The sequence below is a fragment of the Empidonax traillii genome, unplaced genomic scaffold (genome assembly GCF_003031625.1).
Source record: "Empidonax traillii isolate 1590-97213 ecotype Southwest subspecies unplaced genomic scaffold, ASM303162v1 scaffold583:size513456, whole genome shotgun sequence".
Lineage (NCBI taxonomy): Eukaryota > Metazoa > Chordata > Aves > Passeriformes > Tyrannidae > Empidonax > Empidonax traillii.
The window spans coordinates 228694-234834 of NW_020955776.1; positions in this window are offsets into that span (position 1 = coordinate 228694).

Sequence of the window (6141 nt, forward strand, 5' to 3'; positions counted from 1 at the left end):
AATTAATTCTGTGGCCTTTTTTTCCCCCTAGTCACCACATCATACCTACCTCATGCCAGCCCACTTGCTGTCAGGGGAACATGCCACACCTTGTGTAGGCAATTTGTCTGTGTTGCACACTTGAAACAGCTAGTGGCTCTGGCTTGTTCTTCCTTGCAGCAGTTTTGTTTGGCTTTCAGCTATACACTTCCACACTTCCACCATAATGCACAAAACTATTAGTCCCGTACCTGGCCACAGTAGGCATATTGGAAAAGACACAGTTTATCACAGTTTAGAATTTCCTGAGTGTTTTCAGTGGGTTTTGTGGTCATTTTTAACCCTAGGAAGAGTTACAGAAACATGCTATCAAAGAAAAGAGACTATATCCAGTTTCTTTTTCTACTGACAGGCTGAAATCTATCTCAGTGAGACTGCAAAGGATTTGCAAAGAAATCTACAGATGGCAGGTGGAAGGTCAGCTCTTGGACAGGAGAGCAGTAACAACACAAGCTGGAGGCAGGAAGGGGAAGCAAAGAGCCTGTCTCTCTGTGGCTTGGGTGGCTCTGTCACAAAAGAACAGTGGTGCAAACAGAGCAAGCAACGATGACCTGATGGTTGAGGACCCCCCTCCGATGCCTTCCACGCATTCCTCCAGCCTGCAGAACCAAGCGCAGCCTGACCTGACGAGCTGCTTCTCGCCAAGAACTAATAAAACCAAAGATTAAGAGGGAAGAGAGAGCCAATTCAGTGCAGGTAAAGAACTGGTTACTATAGCAACTGTTTTCTTCTTTGAGCATAGGCTGGGAGGACTCCCTTGCAAGGGGATTTCTGTGCAGTCCCCAGGCTGAAGGGGGAAATTGCTTCAAGAATCTTGTTTGACAAAGGTTGCGTGGCTGCACTCTTGAACTCTGCTGGAGATTGGCGTGGGGGGAGAGGGTGGGGAGCTGGGATAGGGTTGTAGAAGAGCTTGGCTCTTCATCCAAAAGTAAAGCAGAGGTTGAAGTGCCTGAACTTATGGGAGAGAATAATAAACCAACCAGGCCTGTATTAGAAGTGATACTCAAAACATGGTGTATTGTTCTGTGGGTTGCAGCTACGCCTGAAGCTGGCGCTGTACCTCGGTACCTGACACAACCAGGAGTTTTAAGGCTGGAGTTTTTAAAAGATGTAAGAGAATATTTAGCTAATTCCTGATGGATTTTTGAATCTGAGGTCCTAAGAAAGTTTCCCAGATGGGTTTCTTCAATAAGACGAAGTTGATGCAGAGTAAGAAATTAAATAGTTTGTAATATAATAAAGGCTTGGTCAGTTTGACTCCAGGAAAAGTCATTCTCTGGGACTAGGGCCAGGTAATGTTATCTTAGCGTACTGCTTGGAGTACCTGGCACTGTACAAGCCCTAGGTCTTTGTGGTTACCTTAGACCAACACAGCAAATGAATGAGCATATTATTATCCTTTCAGCAGGGCTGTTTTCTGGTATAACACACCCCTTGCATTCACAGGAGACACAAGTACAAACCAGTGCCTAGGGTAAATCCCTCCTCTTCACCCTCTTTAACCCTGTCTGCTCTGGCAGGTACACTGCAAGGGCCAAAGTTGCACCCTGTATTTGGTGCTGGAAACCAAATACAGCAGGAAAATAAAACAACCTATGTTTGTCTTGAATTTAGTCCTGAAATTCTCTCTCTCATGATGTTAAAGCACAGAACATGAAAATGCTTCAGGGGCTTTGGGTGAAATATTATGCCCCCCTCTTCTCCCCAGGCTGCTTACTGTCTATTTTTCCATGCAGTATTTTTGCTGGAGACACTGATATAGGAGAATGTTGTCTGCCATGATCCCATTACTCTTCTGTCACTGAGGAAGAGGAAGGCGGGACAACTGTGCCTCCTCCTTTGCAGCTGCATCTCACCTAGGTGGCGAACACAACTGCAAACCTTCCTAATCCCTGTCTTTCAGAGTAGCTTTTTTTTGGCCACTGATGCAGGGAATAAGAAACAGCAGCCTTCATATTTGTTTAAAAATACAACAAGAGTCTTACCAGATGTAGAACCAAGGAGTCAAAAAACAAAAGCAGGCTCCCGGCTCCATGTGCAACCTGAATGCAGAACTAGGCTGAGAGTATTTTGCTGTGGCAAAATGCTCCCCTGTGAGCAGTGCACTGAGGTGGTGAGCCAAGAGGCTCCGAGGGACTCAAGGACAGCCCTGAACTCTCACCTACACTTGCCACAACTGCACAGTTCCCACGGTAAAGTCTCCGGCCCCAGACTAGTTTTAGAAAGGGGATTCACAAACTCAAAATCAACTTGCTACTGGTTCATGAAGAATCAACAACTTATCAACACCTGCTATTATGATGCCTGCAAGCTTTTTGGCTGAAATAAGTATCTGTGCCCTATCATTCTCTCTATGCCACGTGGCAGATCCAGCCTTAGGTGGCATTTGATCTTGCCAGTAAAATCTGCTGCCACTTGGTATAATAGTGAGAGAGACTTGTGAAAGTTAAGTGGTTTATGAGTCAGAATTCTAGACTTAGCTCTTTTGTGAGCAATAAGCAATTTCTGCTTCAACACTGCAACTGGTGTGAATAAATTCATCATCAGTCTAACCACTGCAATTCTCTTGCCGCAGACATACATTAAAAAAACTGGAAAAAGAATTCCAATAAGCTTTACTAAAACACATGAATTAATAAATTAGCAAAAGGTTCATGTTATACTCTTGTAGAAAGGAGATATGATTATTTCCTAATTGAATATATGATTAAGACTGCATTCAGAACAGCGAAAAGTAGAAATTTCCATCGAGACTTGCAGAAGTGTCTCCATTACTTCAGAGGAAGTAGTGGACTCACTGACCATTATATTCTGTTCAGCCATTGATTGATTCAGGTCATGATACGGAATTGAGGGCAAAGTAAATTAGAGAGAAAAAAAATAGGCTTTTATTGTCTGAGGGGAAAGAGATTTTTGTGACGAGTAGTTTTGTGTCCCTCCCTATTGACAGCAGAGGTCACACAAAGTCTCAAGGCTCTGCTCACACCAGAAGAGGGGAGCTTAGTCCAGACTGTACCTTGCTTATGGCAGAATTAGTCACTATGTGTTTGTCTGTGACCTAACCTTACTTATCTCAGTTACTTCCTTCACAGGCTCTAAAGCTAGGTTATCCAGGGGATACAGACAGCTGAAGTATTACTCTCTTAATTGGTCTCATTTATTAGATGCTGCAGCAAATTAACCTATTAGATGGAGTCAGAAACTGAACACAGATATAGAACCCATGTCTGCTAGCTACAAAAAAAGCGTGCTAATGCAGCTTGGTTGCTATGGTGTAAAATTTGACATAAGGAATAGGAAGACACATTTGCCTTTTCCCGTTACTGAAGAAGATGGCTGGTTGATCAACTAATCCATGGGGTAGGATATTGCATTGGTACCTAACAATAAGGTGCTTCTAAATGGAAACAGGTGTCAGTTGTTGCTGAGAACATAATCAGGCTTCTCAAAGCAGAGTCTGGTATTTTAACTAATCAGTCAGTCTTGGAGCTTTTGAGCTAATAATTCAATGCTTAATTATCTTCTTTTAGTTTTTTTCTGATGCCTTTTAAGTTTCAATACATTCCAGTGTTAGTAGAAACCTTAGTTCTGTTGAATTTGACTACATGCATTACCGAAGTATAATTGATTTCTCCTTAGGAGCAGTAAAATATTACATATGTAAGTAGAAGAAATTGCTTTATTTCCTTTTTTCCTGATTGTTTTATTTGAATGTGGACTTAAGACAAGTACATCTTATTAGCTCTCTAAGGAGAACTCATCACTCTGTTTATCCATTTAATGCATACTGCATGAAGAAGAGCATATAAATTTCTCATGCATTGCTCCTCCTGAATGCTTTGAGCTAAACTAGGGAAGTTCTTGAATAAGAGCAGAAAATTGTTTATTTTCCTGTTTAGTGAAATCAGTAGCTGTCTTACCACATGCTCTACTGGGTTTTGCATCATATCTTCAGACCATTCATCGTTGGCCTAGGCTTTCAATAAGAGCAAGCTTGTGCCACTGCTGCCACATTGCTTCCTGCCCACTCGAACCAAGCACGCTTGAAATGCACAGTGGCAGGGGTAACGTGGCTGAAAGGACTGCTATCCACAATTTAAACATGAGAGTCATCTTAAGCAATAATGAATTCCCAAACCAACATTTACCTTTGGACATAATGAAAGAAAAATAATTTTGGCAAACAACATATTGATTTGCCTTCATATCAGCTAAACATGCAGGCCCTTAAGATTACTCACTTTATGTGTATCATGAGTTCTACCACAAGTACTTTGTCCTTGCCTTTAGTGTGCTCTATATTTAGAGCTCTATAGTTTGTGGCTCCCCAGAAGGTAGACCATGTCTGTTGTAAAACACAGTGAACTGTTTTCAAATGAGTTACACTCTTTTTGTAAAATCAGCAATAAATTACAACAAGTTGCTAATGGCTAATAAAGTGTTAAAACAAAAAAGCGTGTAATGAGAGGAACAAACGTCTAGAGGAAATATGCACATGGCCTTTATATGGATCCAGGATACTTATCAAACCGGAACTCATTAAAGGACTGAAACCCAAGCTAAACTCACACTAAGAAAGGGTGTGTTGTAATAAAAAGGATTTAAAAAAATACTTAGTAATTTTCCTATCTCCTTTTAAATTCTCTGATACTTCGAAAGAGATTATTGGAGGTTTTGAAGCAAAGCTTATGACTCGGTATGAACAGCTATCAGTGAAATGGCCGGTAGCAATGAGTCGGAGTTTTCTTGTCTAGTAAAAGTGGATAGAATTCTCAATACCCAAGAAAATCAAATGTTTAATTTCTCTGATTTTACTGCCTTCTCTTTCCACACTGATAGCAGTCTAGAAAAAAAATCAGAGTTAAGTAACTCTAATTAGGAAAAAAAAATAAAATTAAAAGTGCTGTTACTCATGCTATTATGACAAAGCAGTGTGAAGCTCAAGCACTTGGAAAAAGAAAAACCCCTGTGAAAGGCAAGGGGTTTTTTTTGTATTTTCACCACTTCTTCCCACAGATAGAGACATCAGCATTTGTTGCAGAAGCAGCTTTCCATCTGTAGAACTGTGTTTTGGTATTTAGCTATTCAACATCAGTAATGTTGTCAAGTACTTCAGCAGGAACCTGAAAAAGAAAGGGCTTCTCTGCAGCCCTGTGTTGCCATCTCCAGCAGTCACTGCCCATGTCCTCTCCAGCATCCTAATCTATGCCCGGGTTAAGGGATCTTATTTAATAAATGAAGATCTGAAGCATAAGGAGAAAAGAAAATCCGTGTCTCTTCTGTGCCAGTTTGGCATTCCTAATTCATCCATCGCTCCGCCTCTAAACTGGAGTCCGGTAATGTCTCAGCCGAAAAGCCGCGGCTCCTCCAGCTGGGAGTGACATCACCGCTCCCACCCTCGGGTGCCGCGGGGAAGGACCGTAAGGCAGGTGCTGGCGTTTCCCAAAACGGGAAGACATTTCTTTCCAACGCCAAAACTATCAAAGAAACTCAGCTCGGAAGCACTGCGTGTGGCCACTATTTTTGTTTCTGTCGCTTTACCCTTTTGTTCAGGATTTTCTCCAGAGCCACGAGAGACCACTTTACCATGCGGGCATGAAACAGCCCTCACACATGGTAAATGAAAGTGACTGGGTAACTTTCGGCACGGAGCAGATTTTAAATAAGCATATTGTTCATCGCCGCCATCCACTTCACACCGCAAGGGGATTTCCCGCATATTTCGGTGGCACGTCACGGGGCGAACGGCGCTGGCGCGCAGTGCAGGCTCGGCACGGCCAGCCCTGCCTGCGGGGGTGCCGGCTCCATCCAGCACCGCATCCCCGCAGGCACAGCGGCTCCGCTCCCCCGCACGGCACGCCGCGATCTGCCCCTTCCCTGTCCCGCCTCCCCCCGCCCCTCAGCGCTCCCCTCGGGCTCGGCCCCCGCCCCGCGAGACAGTGCCTCGTGCACCCCTCGCGCGCACAGCCAATCGCAGGCCCCCGCAGGAGCCGCGAGCCGGGCGCGCGCGCGCGTCCCCCTCCCTTTCCCCGCCCACCCCCCGCTAGGGGGGCGGAGCCAAGGGCCGGCTCCAGCCACTCAGGGGCAAGCGGGAGGGAAGCG